Raw genomic sequence first — 18,074 nt, forward strand, 5'->3', positions numbered from 1 at the left:
CCACTTCAGCTCTATGCATGAGCCCCTCCAAGCACCATTCCCAAGCCCTTAAGAATCCCTTTACCCTGTAATGGGTAATGACTTAAATTTTTCAAGAACTCTCCTGTGCTCTATCCACATGGTCCTGATGGTTATCTCCTTGACCCTGGAGAACTTCTCCTTTTCACATCTCCCCATTCTAAGCAGCTACTTTGATGTGTATGTGACCTGTATTTGCAGGAGTTGTCTATCAGGGTGATTCATTCTGCACCGGTTTAGTATCACTTACTGTATGCCTGGCACTATACTAGAATATTTAGTGGGTAACAAAGGTATAAAAGACACTGCCTTTTTTCTATGATTTTCCCCACAATTGCTTGTATTCTGATTGCATAAGAACTGTAAGCAAGGGGCACCTGCAAGGCTCAGTCGTTTGAGGGTCCAACTCTTGGTTTTGGCTCAGGTCGGGATCTCATGGGTTGTGGGATCAAGCCCTACATCTGGTTCCTTGCTCAGCAGGGAGTCCCTCTGTCCTTCCCTCTGTTTGCTCTCTCTGTATCTCTCTCTCTCTCTAAAAATAAATAAATAAATCTTAAAGAAAAAAAAAAGAACTATAAGCAAGATCTATTTCTGTAGCTAGGAAATTCTTGGAGGAGGAGCATTCTTGAATTAGGTCCTAAAAGGCCTAATAGACATAGGTCAGTATAGCAGGTTTTAAATGTGTTTATTTTTTAACTAATTTATCTTCATTAGCTGCAATCTGGATTGGGACACACACTGCCACATGTCTCCCCATATTGAAGCCCTTGCTGTAAATCACTTTCACATAATCAGACACGTATCCATATCTCCTTCTCATTCATATTCTGAATGGTTCCAAGTCTGCCTAGGGCCTGTCCATAGACTGTTCATTACTATAATCACATTTGCCCTCACCTGGAGTACCTCAATCCTCATCTAAGTGGCCTCCCTATCTTAAATTTCTCATCTCCCCAATCTTTCATATACATAGGTACCATCTCAAGCTTAGAGAGAAACTTCAAGGGTGCCAATCCACTTCTCAGGATTAGTAATTTCCATTTTCACACTGCATTTAAAATCCTGGGTGACCTTTTCTACCTCTTACCAAGAGCTGGTTTTCTATAATGCAAGTACATGTCAGTGTTCAATGAAATCTTTACTTCTACTCATACTGTTATATCTGCTGGAATATCCTCCTCTCTTTTTATTATCCCAGGGCCTAACTCCAATATCAAAAACAATTCTGCATTATTTCATTCTCATTAACTCTGCCTCTCACTAGGTTTTATACCTGGTTAAGCTATGTGTGGCATTTAAATTATAGTGCTGTGTTTTATTTGTGTGTAGCCATATTTCTTATCCTTCTTACCTAGATTGTAAACTCTGAGGAAGGCATTGTTACCTGCATCACTGCTATATTTTCTTAGGGTGCTCACAATGCCTATAACACAGGAAGACCTTTGTAAATTCCTTTTGGATTGAATTGATCATGCTAGATAATAAACTGAGATGATCAGAGGTCATACCTTGGATTGGGGTAATTTTCATTTATAATATTTTGAATTCATGGTCCAGAAGACTACATATCAGCCAGTTTTAGGCACTGAGTAAATCACAGTAGGAATTCTAACAGGTGTGCCTAGACCTATCCTCCCTTTTTTTTTTTCCTTCTCTTTCCTAGAATAAACTACAACATTATCCTTTCTTTCCTTATCTTTAGAGAGTGTCCCAGCTTCTTTTATTAGCATTCTAATTTTAATTAAAACAAAACCAACCTATTCATTTAGAGAATCAGTTACATTTCTTTTCTCTTTTTTTAAAGATTTTTTATTTACTTATTCATGAGAGACATGGAGAGAGAGAGACAGAGACAGAGTCATAGGTAGAGGGAGAAGAAGGCTCCATGCAGTGAGCCCGACGTGGGACTCGATCCTGGGTCTCCAGGATCATGCCCTGGGCTGAAGGTAGCTGAGCCACCTGGGCTGCCCATTTCTTTTCTTTTCAAATTTCAATAATACTCCATATAAATTCCCAGAACAAAATAAACATCTTAAACTTACAAGGACTCAGAGAAAGCAGTTTGTACCTATTTAAATGTTATTCTGAGTGTTATTCAGATGTTTCACAGAGGATGGACACTCCCAGACCATTACATGGCTCTTACTCTCTTCATCCCAACTGTTCTTCAATCCCAGAGAATCCCACAGCTACAAATTTGTGCTGTGAAATACCAGTGAAAGGGAAATGGTTAAAAGGAATTTCTGAGTTCATTTCTTTTCTTCAAGTATTTATGAACAAAAAGTTGGAAAGAAATTCACAGCATAAGTACATTTAGAAGAAGGCTAAGAGCAGCAGAAAACCAGATGACACATTCTGGAATGGGAGCAATCAAGGTTCTATTCAATCCATTCCCCCTACCCCTGTGCATCAGAATAGTTTCTCCTTTGAAACTTCTTGCACAGTTGCACAGGTGTATTGAATTCACACTGATCCACAAAAAAAAAAAAAAGCAAAAAAATGTTCATATGTTAACATTTCTAGAAATTTCAGCAAATTCTTAAAGATGCAAAGATTAAAAATAATCCGCTAAGGATTATTTCCTACTATCAAGACAATGGCAGTGCTTTCAGCTCTGAAGAGTCTCTTGATCTAACCACAAAGTATTTGTTGAGAAAAAATAATTGTGTCTACATCTGTGGAACGTACTAGGAAGGTATATGGCTAGGCCAGGAATCAGAGAACTCTTTGAAAAAAGGCTAGGCAGTAATAGAGCAGTAATTGGTAAGGTATACAATCTGTGTTGCAACTACTCAACTTTGCCTTATAGCTGGAAAGCAGTAGACACTACATAAATAAATCAGCATATCTGTGTTCCAGTAAAACTTTATTAACACAACAGACAGCTTGCAGCCATAGTTTGCCCTGGGTTAGACTATATGTTCTTTGACTACAGTGATCATATCTTTCTTAGCAACCATTGTATCTCCAGGGTCCAGACTGTGTCTGACACATAGTAGGTACCAAATAAACATTTGTAAATACAAAAAAATCATTACTTAATATTTTAAAAACATATTTCTTGGCCTCAGCTCACCACCTAGATTTTATGGAAGACCAAATCAGGAAATGTAGAGTAAGAACAAAAAGATCATGAATTGTGTATTCTGGGTTAGTTTCTTGACTCAACATCAAGTTTTTCTACCAACTTTAATGGGAGTCTATATCTCCATATCTCAAAGACTCAGTTTTCCTAATTATTGAGATAGAGTTTAAGCTTAGGGTATAGTTATAAAGCCACTGTATTTAATGGCTTTCCAGGTTGTTTTTGTGAATCTGAGCTTGTGTCAGAAAACCAAAAGAAGCTCCATGAAATTCATAAGATAAAAGAGACTGTGGTTGGCTGGATGACCAAGTTTTCCCCTCTATTCACCTTTACCTGTCACTTCCGACACCTTCCTGTGCACATCTCCTATGACATGGAAAATGAATCAGACCCCATTGTTATAATCGCAAAATTCTAGCTGGGCTCCTTAAAAGAGGCTACATTAGAGGGATATAGCAAGAATGGAGGCATATTCTGAAGGTTAAGTGTTATTTGAAATGGAATTTTCTCCCTAGCCAACACTAGGAGGAACTGTAGCTAGATTTTGACTTGGGACAATGTGAGACTACTATATCAGTTAGAGTCCCAAAATAAAGTAGATGGTGCACTCAAGATAATTCAAGGATAGTTCATTTACAAAGAGATTTTTAAAGATTGTATTTATTTGTTCATGAGAGACACAGAGAGAGGCAGAGACATAGGCAGAGGGAGAAGCAGGCTCCCAGAAGGGAGCCTGATGCGGGACTCAATCCCAGGACCCCAGGATCACGATCTGAGCCAAAGGCAGATGCTCAACCACTGAGCCACCAAGGTGCCCCTACAAAGAGATTATTTACAAAGATGTGGACAGGGCATAGGAAAACCACAAAGGATGGTACAATTCCCTAAGGTTAATAAGGAAGAGAGTTACCACCCCTAAGCCCAATGAGACAAGGGGAGGAAGAGTTATATGAATCCTGAAGGAAATTAGTGAACTGGTGACCAGTTCTAGATGAACTGGTGTTCCTCACAGTGACCTGTTGAATGACATAGCTGGATGGAGATGACCCAACAGAAAGATAAGAAGGGAAGTAATTCACTATCTTCATTTCCCTTCCTCCCTGATTTACTACTGAAGCTCCTGATTGGCTGCACTGAGCCATAAGCCAAAGAGCAAGGGTGCCTGTTGATGTGGTCCATGCTGGGCCTCCAGAGGCACTGAATAAGGTGAAGACAGTAGAGAGCAAATCTGGAGGGGCAAACAGATGTCCAGCACAGATGGATCCCAAAGGTACTGAAAGCTTATTACACTTAGGCTGTCCTCTGTGAGGGTTGTTAGGTACAACAGGGTGGCATCAGATTGATTATCCACACACTCTCATTTTTCTCCTGAATGAGATTTTCACCTACTACAAGGAAATGAATTGAGTAATTTTCTGTTCCCTGCAGTGTAAGGAGAATCTCTTGCCAACCTCTGTCATTTAGCAGATGGTAGGTGATACTGTGAGGCCTGTTTGGCTCTTTCTAAGGCAAATGTCCAGGGGAAGAGCACTGGAGTCAGAGTCCCAGTTCCCAGATCTGGCTTTGCTCCTAAGTAACTAAGTACCTGCAGGAAAGTCATTTCTCTTAGGGCTTACCACCATTTCCTAATAAATTTTTTTTTAAAAAGCCATTGGATCTGATAATCTATGATCAGGATTCTCAATCTAGAGTTCTCCTGAATTTATTTAAAACCTTTGAAAATTTTGCTTGTGTGCATATGAGCATTTTCTATCAGAATAATAATGGTTCCCTCTTATTAAACCCTACCAACTAGGCACTTAGGTATTGTGCTTAGCTTGTTCTCTGGCTCTTCTCTCTCTTCCCTTCTTTCTAGAAAATCTCAGTGAATCTTTATAACAATCTTGGAGTTTATGAGTCTTTTTCATAAGACTCATAAAGCAGCAGAACCAGAATTCTCACCACTCTCTAACCCCCCAAATTATGGTCCACCTACCCCCATATTCCCTTGACCCCAGAGTTGAACGTAGACGGCTAAGGATACCAAATGTGCATTAACTGCTCCTATAGAACAGGCCTCAGGGCAACATGGTGGGGGGGGGCATTTCCTGGAGGGACAAGACCTGAGAGTTTGAGTGTTGAGGTCCTTTCTGATGGCCATAGTGTGAGAGAGGTTAAGGAAGGTTGATTCTGGACTGAAGGAATCAAATCCTGCTGAGCCGAGACCTGGAAGTAAAGGAGAGACCTCCTAGAGCAAACCCAAAAGCCAGGGAGGTCTTAAAGCTGAACAGGAGCACTTCCTCTTTCATTGAAGATGGTTTTTCCTGTTAACCTTCTATAAATGTTGTTGGCCCATCTGCTGAAGGAAGTATTGCCCCATTCTATAGTAGCCTTAGAAGGCTCTGGAAAAGAAGCTCCTTCATCCTAAAGGGAGAACCCATCTATACTTTCCAGAGAACAGAGGCAACAGAAGGTTGGGGTTCTTGGGGCTCTGTGATCTGGCACATTCAAGCTGCTTAAGCCACCAGAGTTCCCTGCTGGGATTGCTGTTGGCTGCCCTGCCACCATCTGGAGAGTCTCTCCACCAGGCCTTGGCTGCCCTTTGAAAGCCAACCTGTTCTGTTGCTTATTCCAAACATGACAAAGGCCTTAAGAGCATCTGTGAAGCCAAGATATTCCATCTGTGAAGCTCCTAAGATACTCAGAGTCCAAGAAGGACTTTTCTGACCCATCATCTGAGCTCCAAAGTGAGAGAAGTCCCTTTGAGCCAACCTGCAGGTTTTTTACAGCATGAGATACCAGGGACACAATTCCCCTGAGGAAAGCCTATTTCAGGGAGGAAATTATTTGCTGGCCTCTCTGCAAGGGCAACAGGAACTTCAGAGTTCATCAACCCTGTACCTCAAGATGGGAGACCCTAGTGGGTGCAGGCAGCCAGCCAGCCAGCCAGGTTTATTTCCTTTGTGCTGGCACAGCCATAGCAACAGCAAATCTTGGCAGCCCTGCTGTTTGACCTGGATCACGAATGTGAAATGCTCTGCATGGCCTGGCGAGTCCTCTAGATTCCACTTTGTTCTGCCAGAGGCCTTCTCTGCACACTCCATCAATCCCTGTAATCCCCTCCTTATTGCCTGGCTGCACGGATGGCTTAACTTGCCTCTGAGCTGCCTGAAGCTGCAGTCTGCTACCACTGCTGGTGCCAGAAACCCCAGTTTGGTACCGAGGGCATGAGGGACTCTGAAGCTCTCCATCTGGGCACCAGGATGGAAAGGGATACTTGGCCTTGCTGTTCTTGACCAGAGAAATATGAAGAACTTTTTGAATAGCCCAACAGTAAGGAAGCAGTTGATGCAGTAGGTAAACCTGCTCCTGATTTGGTCTGAGCCTATACTGACATGTCAGCAAGAAATACATGTTTTCCTTTTGTTGGTTTGCTGAATCGTACAACTTCCTACCAATGATAGTGACTTTGAGATACTTGGGAACTTCATTTCCTCTTTAAACTTTGGCACCTGGCTACTTGAATTGCTTTCGTGGGTGGGATTTCACAAATAAACTGAGATCCAGGGAGAAGTAATCCATTCAAGGTCATAGAGCAACTCAGTGGCAGACCTGGAAAGCCAAGGATGAAACAAGATGGCCCGGCACATACTATATGATGGGTGACATGGGACTAGGCACGCTATGCATATTCCCTTCAATTCCCAACTCACACTTAAGATGAACATCATCTTCCCTCATTATTGCTGTCACTTATGAGAACATATGGTTCTGGCCTTTAAGAAGTTTGCAATCTGAAGTTCTTTCATAATACCACACTGACTCATGTTTCTTCCACCTATTTTGAAGACCTGCCTCTTTAAATCCCCTTCTTTGAAAGCTTCCTTCTTATTCAGGAAATAAAATCTATGGATGATTTATCTTGTGTTTTACTTCTTCCTATAAAGAAAGGACAAATTCAACCAGAAACTCATCAAATTCAACATTAACCAGTTTCTTTCCAATTTGTCCCTTAAACCAGTTTTGATCAACTACTCTGTGAGAGGCAACAATAAGCACCCAAGAGAAGAGGCCCAATCCTCTAGAAATTTATTAATTTATCAAATGATCAAGAAATTTACCTTTTACAGGAACTCTTGCAATGGGAGCCAGGGGCCAGTTTTAAGAATAGTAAGTGAAGCATGATAATTATTTCAAGTGAAATAATCCAAATATATATCAATAGTAGAATGTACACATAAAGTGTGGGAAAGTAATACTATTCAGCAGTGACACCTGAGTGAGCTCTAATTCTAAGTGTCAATGAAGATAAACCCCAAAACATAATATAGAATGGAAGAAGTAAGGCACAGAAAAGTGTAGGTAATACATATATTTCTATGACATTGAAATTTGCATGACATTTAAAAAAAACAAAAAGACTAGTATTTAGCATTCATTATGTAGGTGGCAAAACTATAAGGAAAATCAAGGACACAATCTGCCAGCTAGGATGCTTAGTTCCTTTGCTCCAGGGAGTGGAGAAGGATGTGTCTGAGAAGGGACACACAAGGTCCTTGTAGGGGAAATGTTCCGTGTCTTCACTTGAGAGGTAGGTACCAAATGGTCTGTCTTATTCTTTAAATTGTATTCCTATCCTTGAGACATTTTTATATATGTGTATCTATCTCATTCCCTAGAATGTAAGCTCCATGAAGGCAAGGTTTTACCTTTATTGCCAGATCATCACATCTAGAAGGGTGCCAATATTCAATACATATTTTTGAGTAAATGAATGAATTAATTACTTAATGAATATTTTCCATAATATAAATTTTAATAATTAATGTTTGCTATAATAAAACCCATAGACAAGAGCTCTATTGCAATAAGGTCTAGAAATGCTGATGAGAGACCTAAACAAATGGAATGAAGTGAAGAGAGAGAATGTTCGCTGTGACCAATGTCATCTGGGGAGGACACAGCCAGACACTGAGGAAAAGAAGAGAAGCGAGAGGAGGGGGACTCTAGGCCAAAGGACCAACACAGTAATTACTACTATTAACTGAATTTTTTACACTGTGCCAAGATCTTATTTGATTTTCACTACAAGCCATTAAGATAAATACCATTATTACCTCCATTTCACAGATGAACTCGTGGCTTTCATTGAGCTAGTAAGTGGACTTGTGGTCTGGTCTGTCTGACTAGCACATAGATAAGCAAGAGGAGGGAATATACAGGCAATCTTCAGGGGAGGTGGGCATGTAGACTGGCTCTTGCTGATCTGGGCTCACCAAGTTCAGCTCTGACCCCACTGAATTCACTTTCCAACTAGACCCCATTGCTCTGTGCTTCTAACTGACTATTTGTAGGAAGCACAGTTCCTCTGCAGTGGAAGTGAGTGAGCAGAAGATGATCAGTAGTGAGTCACCTGCTTCTCATTCAGTGATGGCATTGAAGGCACCATTATCTCAACAGAGATCCTCTTCCTGTAAAAGGCAGGTCAGGCTGAGAAGCTAAGGTTTTGCAGCTCAGGTTTCCATTTGATGCATACACACCACCTGAGGTCAAAGGGATTGCAAACCAAGTCCCAATTCAGACCTAGCCATCAAAACTTCTGCTTGTCAGGGGGAAAGCCCCTTGTGCTTTCCAGGGGAAATTAATATTGATAATCAACATTATTATTGTTAAATAATGACAGCACTTACCCAGTTGGTACCAGGCTGTATGCTAAGTGCTTTATATGAACTGTTGAATTTTCAGAAGGGCAGTGTGAGGCATTTAGTATCTCCATCTTACTGATCAGAGATTTTTGATGGCTTGACCAAGGTGATACAAACTATAATCCATGTATATAAGACTCAAATCCATGTTGGCAGGCTACAGAACCTAAGTTCTTAACCACCTCACTCTACTACCTCTTGGGTATAGTAACGCATCAAAAGGATCAGGAAATAACCAGGAACATGTCAAGAAAGAAGAGGATGGTATCACTTTTCATGCTGAGGACTCTGGAAACAGAACTCGTTGGGCATCCTTGGGTCACTTCTCCAAGATCTCTCTCTCTACCTTCATCTCCTCCACTTGCTCCCAGACCTCAAGAAAATGTAAGCTTCTTTGAAAGTTCATCAGATTAGCAGCACAAGCTTCAAGGCAGTGCCTCTCCTTGCAAGATTAACAATGATATGTGTTAAATTCTCCCCCAGGGCTCAATGGGTTTCTCTTTCACATTAGCTTAATATTCAGGCACATTTTCATCTTCATTTCACCTTGAGCTTCTACTGGCAGTGGCTCCTACTACCTCAGATTTCAGTTTCCCTATTCTTTTCTTCACACCATCCTAATTCCTGTAAGACTTGAACAGGGACTTAATGCTCTGAAACAGATCTGCAAGGCACCCAGGAGAGTTTGCAGCTTTAAAAAGTTAGAATAAAATGAAGAAGCAAATCAACACTTTCTGATTTTATCTTATTTATAACTTTGGATTTTCTTAAATCATGATTCTTTCTAAAGCAGACTGAATTTGAGTTACAAGAAAAATATGATTGGAAAAAGAAATCCCGTAATTAGAGAAATAGGATATTCAAGGTTCATAACGCAAAAATCCTAGCCCCCTTTTCTGGCTATATCTTTTAAATCTGAAATGCTAAATTCCATTAAATTGCTTCCATTTTATATATTGGAAACAGAGCCGAGACAGACTCAATTATAGTACTTTCTAAATTAGGATTCATCTAGTCTCCACCCTGGGCTCAGACCAAATTGGGTCCCCTAGTCTTGCCTCCCTCGTGCACATAGCAATCACACCATTTCTCTGGTGGGCTTCACAGATGTAGTTGGCTGGCACTGGGCATTGGTAGTTGCCCCAATTCTGGCAATTATCTCCACATGGTTTGCCCTGTGCACTGTCATTGCTGGAACATGGAACAGACTGGCTTGGCCTCATCCTGCCTCTCTCCGGTGCCACAGAGGCTTACAGGATGTTTTTGGTATCACGTAGCATGAGAATTGCCAAGAAGAGACCTTCAGAAGTCGCTGGGAGACTTAACACTGTGATCAGCAGGAAAGCTATGAAATTAAAGAAGAAAATCAAAAGAGAAGGTCAGACAGTACAGAGAGTCTCAAGAGAGTGTTAGATGAAGATTTAAAATATATGAAGACAAATGGTCCAAAAAAAAAAGGGGGGGAATAATATTAAAGAATAGATAAAACTGAAAATATGTACCATGACCTGCGGAACAAAGAGAATTTTTCTAATATCTAAATGCTTACAATACCTTGACAGGTGCAGGATTTCATAATGAAGCTTCCACTGTTCCCCACCTCTCCCTGTACACCACTTCCCCATACATATATGAAACAAAAAGGGAGATATTTGACCTTGCTAAGACTTACACCTTCCTTTTGCTGAGTTTCCATTTTAGTCTGTTGATTCTCAGATACTTAGCGTACAATCAGGAGTTAGATGATATCATTACGACTACTAATAATAACAGCAGCTCAGATCAAGTGCTTACTGTATAGCAGGCACTGTTCTAAGCATTTGATGAGTGTGAACTCATTAATCCTCACAGGATTAAATTTCCACTTTGAATACAAAGAAGCTGAGGCATAAACAGTCTTTACTACCTGCTCAAGGTTTCACAGCTCGTAAATGATAGTGTGCTGGAGAAGCTGATGGGACAATCAGAAGACTGAGGCAAGGAGGCTCAGTCCACCTGACAGAGGCCTGGAGGTGGTGAGGGAGGAAGACAGAGAAAAGCCAAATGGTCTGGGAATTGAGAAATACTCCAGGGACACCAGAGCAACAGTAAATAGAAAAGGAGAAAAGAGCTGCTTTTCAGAAACATTGCTATCGATTATGAATTGGTTCAGATTTAACGCTTTTCAAGGGATGCAAGTAAAAGTTGAGCTTCCTATTAAAATATTCTGTTTTGGACTCGGTTCTCAGATTACAGCTCTACAGAGACTGAGGCATTTAAGGACCCAGTTTTTTGATGGTTACATATCTAAAGTGCTTAATGATTTGACATATGTGATCTCACCAGTGAAGCACCATCTCATGAGGATAAAACATAGTGATGATGTGCATTTGCAGGGAGAGAGCAGGGAGCAGCAAAGTGCTTCCAAATAGCTTGAAAACAAGATGGCTCTTCTGGCAATTAAACTATGAAATCAACCAACAATGGATTCATTTAAGAAATATTTACAAGGCACCTTCTGTATGGCAGGAACTGTTCTACACAATGGGATATAGCATTGAACAAAATAAATATTTTCTGGAGCTTACATTCTAGGAAGGAAAGAAATAAAATAAGCAAATAAAGGCATAAATATTTACTATAAGGTATTTAGGAGCTGACCCAGTGGTTCTCAGCAAAGACAGGCAAAGCCATCCTAAGAAGAATGGACATCTCCCAGCTTTACAAGCTCCCACTTTCACCTCAAGGATTGAATGTGTCATCCATCTGGAAGGGAGAGGACTGGGAAGTTATAGAAGAATGATAAAAGGGAGACTTACAAGAGCCTAATATCAGCAGAGCCCATAGAAAAAAAGTACTATAGGAGAGACATATTTCAAACCAAGCTCTACTCCTTCCTAGTTATGTGACTTTGGGTCAGTTCCTTACCCTCTCTGTACTTTGGTTTCCTCAACTATAACAATACTGCCTACATCTTAGGTTTGGGGTATACATTTAAAAAGTCAGTATCTATAAAGTGTCTACTGCAGTAAACCAAATAATTGTGACTCACTGTTAAAATTATGCAGTATCCCTGCTGATAAAGCTGTTGATTGTAGAAACTCAGTGAAACTCATCAAATTGACTGTAAAGACTAACATGTATCACAAGAATCCAACTTGGTGACAGTGGTCCTTCCTGTTGATCACAAGCCCCAAACGCTTAGGTTGAGGGCTGGTACAGAGCTCAGCATAGATGGAAAGTGCCCTTAGGAGATACCAGAATCGGGTTGTCTGTACATTTCTCTATATTCAAAACTCTTATTTAATTTTCTTAATTAACAGGCATCAGTAATCATTACCAAGCTCTCACCGGGTACCAGCACTAAACCCACGTGCTATGGAATAAAAGGGCAAAAATTAACAAAAGGCCAAACTTGGTTTCCTGCCTTAAAAAAGCACACTGCCAACTGCAAGAGCTACATGAACTCTTGGATCAAAAATCTCAAAGCAGGGGCACCTGGGTGGTGCCGAGAGTTAAGCATCTGCCTTCAGTTCAGATTCTGATCTCACATTGGGCTCCCTGCTCAGCGGAGAGTCTTCTTCTTCTCCCTCTGTTCCTCCCCCTCCCTGCTTGTGAGCTTTCTCTCTCTTTCTCTCTCTCTCTCAAATAAATAAATATATTTTTTTAAATCTCAAAGCAGAACAAGGGCAAGCCTTGGGGTTCCCCCTAAGCACCGCAGAGGAGAGTGAAAAAGATGTTCCCTTGAGAGAAGGCTGAGTCATAGGACGAAGAGAGCACACCTTTGTGGAGTACCTCCCATGTGCCAGCCACCAAAATACACATTCTCATTTATTCTTCCCATGCCCTATTGGGAGAGATTGCTAAGCCCATTTTGTACCTGAGAACACTCAGCTTCAGAGCAGTTGAATGATTTGCTCAAAGTCATTCAGTTTTTCAGAGTCTTTCCAAGAATATAATTCATGTCTGACCTCGAATCCTTTGTTATTTTCCCAATCACAAGGAGGAAATATAGGGTAAAGGTCAAGAGTGTGGTGGGATCTGGGGACAAAGCTGAGATTTGGACTCATCTAACAGTGCATTTTAGGTGAATTATTTTATCTCCTTGTGCTTGTTTTCTCAGCTACAAACTATTTTTTCATGACAGTATCTCTCATACAACCTCGTTGGGATTTCAATGACATAATCCTTGCTTAGTGCCTAGGTGGTACTAATCCTTGCTTAGTGCCTTGGTGATGTCAAATAAGATGATATCCTCTCTTAGTTCCTCTTCCCATTGGGACGTGTAATGACAGCTTTTTGGCTTCTGAATATAGCTTCTTACTTCTGAATATAGCTTATTATTCACAAATGTCTTATCCTCACTGCCTCCAGCTCTACCACCAACCTGACTTCCTGCTTAGCATGGGGTCCTCACACCCTGGGTTATCCTGATGCTTTTCCCAGGAGAGGACTGGAGAAAGCGGTCAATGTCTATATTATTTCTGAACTAAGGAGTGTTTGAGCTGAGGATTTAGGAATTAAAAAAAAAAAAAAAAACAGATTTCCTGAATCAGCAAATATTTATGCTAAATAATCCATTTACAAAACAACCCGCTGAAAGAGGAGAGCTTCACTGTTGCAGTTTAAGGGATATCTTGGGGGATGAAACAAGTTGTATTCTGGCTCCTTATTGGACTCTAAGTAGGTAGGGGAGTCTCTCTGCTGCCAATTGGACTTTTAGCATACTACAAAACAGCTCTTTATAAAGGTCTATCAAATATCATTGATCTATATAGAAAATACCTCTTGAGCATGTACTATGTGCCTTGATAGGCATTGATCTAGGTAATGAGGATAGAGCAATGAAAATAAGCAAACAACAAAAACCCATCATCTCTGCCCTCATGAAGCTTATGTCCTGTATTAGCTGTGCTCCATAACAAGTAGTACCAAAATTTATTGGCTAAGAGCAATAACTATTTGCTCTAAATTCTGTAGGTTAGCAACTTGGGCTGGGCTCAGCTGGGCTGTTTTTTGGTCTCACCTGGGGTACCTCGACTATGGCAGTATGGTCAGAGATGGCCTGATTTGCAGCAGGCATGTGGTGCTAGCTATCAGCTGTTTGGTCTAAGGGACCTCTACTGGGACAGCTTATGTCTGCTCTACATAGCCTTTCTTCCTCCAGTGAGGCTAGCTGCAGAGGCGCTACAGTGTCATGTCTACAACACTCTCTTGGTCAACGCCAGTCACAAGACCATTCCAGTGTAAGGGGTATTCCACCCCTTTATGGGAGATGCTCCAAAGATACATTGCAAATTGCATGTATATGTTTGGGGAAGAAATTTGTTGCCCCCCTCCTTTTTTTTTTTTTTTTTTTTTTTTTTTGCAATATTTCTCAGTAGTTGAGACAAACAGCAAATATAGGGGCACCTAGGTGGCTCAGTCAGTTAAGTGTCTGCCTTTGGCTTGGGTCATGATCTCAGGATCCTAGGATCGAGCCCTACATCTGGCTCTCTGCTCGGCCATGAGTCTGCTTCTCCCTTTCCCTCTACCTCTGTGATCTCTCTCACTTTCACTCTCTAAAACAAACAAACAAACAAACAAACAAACAAACAAACCAGCAAATATATAACAATGCTTAGGCAAAAGTTTTCAATCCCGGTTCCACATAAGAATTACCTGGAGGGCTTCTTTAAAAAAAAATACCAGATCCTCCACCATAGCCCAGTTAAACCAGGGGTTAGAACTTGGGAATCCATGTGCTTGATCAGCTCTCTCCAAGTGATTCTAATTTGTAGCGAATTTTGAGAATCACTGATTAAAGTGCGGTGAAGAAAACTGAAGGTGGGGTGGGGGATTCTAGAACAATGAGAGAGTCGTGTAAGATGTGGAGGCAAGGAAAGACTTTCTAAAGAGTGAATGTTTGAGCTAAGATTTAAATGAAGCTGGAGAGCCTTGGTGCCATCAGAAGCAGAGAAGGAAGAAGAGCAAGGGGAGAGGTAAAGAACAGGCTGGGGCAGCAGGAACAGATTTGGTAGAAGTATTGGAAGAATGTCCCACACCATGCAGGCAGTGCCTCAGGGGAATGTTCTACTCACTTTATCCTAGGTTCAAGTCCTTATAGTGTGATCAAATCACTCGGTTTTTATAAAGAGATAAAGGAATAAATAACTAACTGAAGAATAGAAGAATAGACTGTGGAAAAACACAACTTTTAAAAGCTATTTTTTAGAAGAACTTAGTTCAAAAGCAGTCTCTGGGAAAAAGGGAAACAAAGCTGGAGGAGAAGAGAATGTGCAATACGGGAAAACAAACAACAAAACAAAGCACTGCTTCAAAGACAAGTGTAGGGGAAAAAAAATAACTCCATTCTGAGAATTCACCAATGGTGGGTTCTCTGTTTCACAGGAGCAAATGGAAGCCCTGGAAACAGAAGCTGGTACCATGTCCCACAGCTAATTAGAAGCTGAGAGAAGACTGGGCTGCAGGGACTCCTGCTCCTGCTTCGCTTCCCTCTCTTCTCACTGTTCCTTGCCATTCCCTCCCCTGCTCAGTGCACATTACAAACCTCCAAAGGGATCTTTGGCATCTTACCTCCCAACCCCTTTCTCCAACAAAGTGACTAACTCACTGCCTAAGTTGTAGCTTCCCTGGATGAAGCCAGCTTGGTGCAGAGCTGTTACTTCCCTCCCCAGCATCTGTGTCCGCCTGGGAGGCAGCAGCAGGCATCCCCTCATGGAGTTCTCTGAGAAGGAAATGAGAATGTGCTGCGACCTGATTCCCAGTAATGTGCCCCCAGCAAGAGGGAATCCTGCTTGGAGAAGAGGAAGCTAAGGCTCAAACAAGGAATTCCAAACCCACCAAGAGCTAGCCACCAAATGAAAAATGGTCAGTATATAGTTTCAATATACATGGAGATTCCACTAGCTTCTATTCTGCTCATAGTGGGACCCAAGTCCGCAACAGTTTTCAACTGTACTGATGATGACTGTTAAGTAGGCAAAGTCTCAGGACCCTCTCCAATCTCACTAAATCAAAATCTTTACGGTGGGGACTTTAGACTGCTCATTTTAAATAAGCTCCCCAGGTAATGATGTTCTAAGTGAAAAATCACAAATTCAATGAAAACTTAAATGCAATTCTCAACCCCCCAGCAATCAAGCACATTTCTCTCTCAGCAGCCAGTAGGAAATCCCAGGCCCCAAACCCTTTTCCTGAACATATCACTAACAGGAAGCCCCAGATCAAGACTGTGAGCCCCAATTCTGGCAGAAAAAAAAAGGATATTTTCCCAAGGAAGTACTTTTAATAAGCTTGGGAGACAATTTACTCTGCAGCCTGCACAGCCTGCAGCAGCCTCCCAGCTCCTCACGGATGGGGAGGATCTTACTAAACTTGAATGCGGAGACACCCCTCACATCTGGCTCACAACCAGAAGTCTTAGCTGGCTTGAGCCCACTCCCCAAATATGGACCTTGACATTGTTGATGGAACTATGCCCTGGGAGAGGAGGGAAGCAAGACCCTGGGCAAGAAAGCAAGACCTTTCATAGATGAAGAGGTTTTGCTCAAACCAATTCTGTTGGAGAGTCAGACTTTGAGTGTGCTGATGATGGTAAAAAGTGAGGAAGAAACAGAGGGCCAGTGAGACAGGCAAGGCCCACAAGAAACCCAGCTCCATCTCCAGGGCAGCCGAGCTTGTTTTTTCCCCCCACTTGCCCAGTTTCTCTCTCCCCTCTCTGCTCTTCCTTGGCTCTCTTCTTTTTGACTTTCCTCTCTTTGTGTCCTTCTTCCCCTCCCACTTTCTCTTCCTCTCTCCTTTTATCTCTCTCTCTTCCTTTCTTCTTTTTCTTTTTCTCCCTCCCTTCCCCTCACCTTTTTCTTCATTTTGCACAAACATTGGGCAGATGTCCACTCCATGCCTAGTCGTGTGGACAGCACTGAAGAGAAACATACTCTCAGTGGTCTCTTGGAGCTCCCAACAAGTGGAAGAAGAGCCAAAGAACAGGCAACTGCAACTGCAGTTAGAAGCAGTAAAGTGTGCACACCTAAAACAGGCATGTAATCCAGGCTGCAGTTCAAGGAAGTGATGTCTTAGCAGACACTAAGATGTGAACGTGCAGTAGACCAGCAAAGGGTTCAAGGAAGTGTAGAGAGTGCTCTAGCCTGGTACAAATTCCTAATCAAGAGAAAACATGGTACCTTTGAGGGATTGTGAAGGTCTAGGGCTGCCATGCATAGTTGTGTAGGCTGTGTCTTGCACAAGGGCACTGGATCAAGGAGCAAGGGCTGAGAACTGCCCTGGGGCACTTTCATTGTGTGAAAGGCAGATTCCTGTTTGGCTCCTATATTGACAGGAACATCAAGCTAGTTTCTTCTATTGTTACTCTTCTTTATGGCATATCAGTGAAAGATTGGGACAAGAACAATAAAGCAGAAATTTCACTGGAAGCATCTTTCTCTGTTGGCTTGTTCAGGGCTGTTGCAAGATATTCTCAAGCCTCTGCCTGGTTTGAGGCTCACCAGATCTAACCAAGTCTTTAATTTCTTCACCAACATTTTTTTTTTTTAAATATTTTTTTTCAATTTTTATTTATTTATGATAGTCACAGAGAGAGAAAGAGAGAGAGAGAGAGAGAGAGAGAGAGGCAGAGACACAGGCCGAGGGAGAAGCAGGCTCCATGCACCGGGAGCCCGACGTGGGATTCGATCCCGGGTCTCCAGGATCGCGCCCTGGGCCAAAGGCAGGCGCCAAACCGCTGCGCCACCCAGGGATCCCCTTCACCAACATTTTATCCTGACTGGGTGCATTTGGTACCTCTGTCTTCAGATTAGTCGCTCTTTCCTGAAGTCATCCGTGCCCTTGGTTGGACTGCATGGAAATATTTTGTTTTCCAATATTTCCAGCCAACATTTACCCAGTGATGCCTCATTACCATTTAGAGAACAACCTTCACAGTGTATATTGGGAATCATTACTTATTCTCCCCCTCAGAAAGAAGAGGCATTTTAATATATTGCATTCTTTTTCAGAGTTTGGCTCCAAGTCTGATCCAAAGGCACTTTAAACAGTTAGATGTGTTCGAGAGACATTTGCATACTTTCCTACTAATTTCACTGGTCAGGGAGATGATTCTCAGCTGTGACAAAGATGTTCTCAAGGTACCAGGAATACCTTCCTTCTCCTTAAGAGCTAAAACCACAGGGAAAACTAAAGGTTACTTCTCAACATCTTTTTCTTCTACAGCTGAACCCAACGATAGATCTTGCTCTGATTGAAATAGTATTGACTCAACTTTGCCCACTAGGGCTCTTTGAAAGAAGGGT

At 41.7% G+C, this 18,074-nt stretch overlaps 2 long non-coding RNA genes across 3 annotated transcripts in view; both read right to left on the bottom strand.

Annotated features, from left to right (window-relative positions):
* Positions 1-18,074, bottom strand: part of LOC140620866 (uncharacterized) — a 94,859-nt gene that overhangs the window by 35,154 nt on the left and 41,631 nt on the right. The gene's annotated exons all lie outside the window — the stretch shown is intronic.
* Positions 1-18,074, bottom strand: part of LOC140620865 (uncharacterized) — a 35,860-nt gene that overhangs the window by 10,090 nt on the left and 7,696 nt on the right. The window contains exon 2 of one of the 2 annotated variants that reach the window (XR_012020595.1): positions 9,519-10,132. The exons of the other annotated variant lie outside the window; for it this stretch is intronic. This is a non-coding gene — a long non-coding RNA (uncharacterized lncRNA). Of the gene's footprint in view, positions 1-9,518; positions 10,133-18,074 lie in introns of those variants that run through there. 2 annotated transcript variants of the gene reach the window in all.

The sequence above is a fragment of the Canis lupus genome, chromosome 29 (assembly GCF_048164855.1).
Source record: "Canis lupus baileyi chromosome 29, mCanLup2.hap1, whole genome shotgun sequence".
NCBI classification, from domain to species: Eukaryota; Metazoa; Chordata; class Mammalia; order Carnivora; family Canidae; genus Canis; species Canis lupus.